Here is a 1,067-nt window from a genome sequence, read left to right as displayed (position 1 = left end):
AAGGGTTTCTCAAGAGGCAGGTCAGGTGGTCTGGTATTCCCATCTCTTTCAGAATTTTCCACAGTTTATTGTGATCCACACAGTCAAAGGCTTTGGCATAGTCAATGAAGCAGAAATAGATGTTTTTCTGGAACCCTCTTGCTTTTTCCATGATCCAGTGGATGTTGGCAATTTCATCTCTGGTTCCTCTGCCTTTTCTAAAACCAGCTTGAACATCTGGAAGTTCATCGTTCACGTATTGCTAAAGCCTGGCTTGGAGAATTTTGACCATTACTTTACTAGCATGTGAGATGAGTGCAATTGTGCAGTAGTTTGAGCATTCTTTGGCATTGCCTTTCCGTGGGATTGGAATGAAAACTGACCTTTTCCAGTCCTGTGGCCACTGCTGAGTTTTCCAAATTTGCTGGCATATTGAGTGCAGCACTTTCATAGCATCATCTTTCAGGATTTGAAATAGCTCAAATAGAATTCCATTACCTCCACTAGCTTTGTTCATAGTGATGCTTTCTAAGGCCCACTTGACTTCACATTCCAGGATGTCTGGCTCTAGGTCAGCGATCATACCATCATGATTATCTTGGTCATTAAGATCTTTTTTGTACAGTTCTTCTGTGTATTCCTGCCACCTCTTAATATCTTCTGCTTCTGTTAGTTCCATACCATTTCTGTCCTTTATTGAGCCCATCTTTGCATGAAATGTTCCCTTGGTATCTCTAATTTTCTGGAAGAGATCTCTAGTCTTTCCCAGTCTGTTGTTTTCCTCTATTTCTTTGCACTGATCACTGAGAAAGGCTTTCTTATCTCTTCTTGCTATTCTTTGGAACTCTGCATTCAGATGCTTGTATCTTTCCTTTTCTCCTTTCCTTTTCACTTCTCTTCTTTTCACAGCTATTTGTAAGGCCTCCCCAGACAGCCATTTTGCTTTTTTGCATTTCTTTTCCATGGGGATGGTCTTGATCCCTGTCTCCTGTACAATGTCACGAATCTCTGTCCATAGTTCATCAGGCACTCTATCTATCAGATCTAGTCCCTTAAATCTATTTCTCACTTCTACTGTATAATCATAA

Source organism: Bison bison, unplaced genomic scaffold (assembly GCF_000754665.1).
Source record: "Bison bison bison isolate TAMUID 2011002044 unplaced genomic scaffold, Bison_UMD1.0 scf7180017864282, whole genome shotgun sequence".
NCBI classification, from domain to species: Eukaryota; Metazoa; Chordata; class Mammalia; order Artiodactyla; family Bovidae; genus Bison; species Bison bison.
This window is presented reverse-complemented; position numbering follows the sequence as displayed.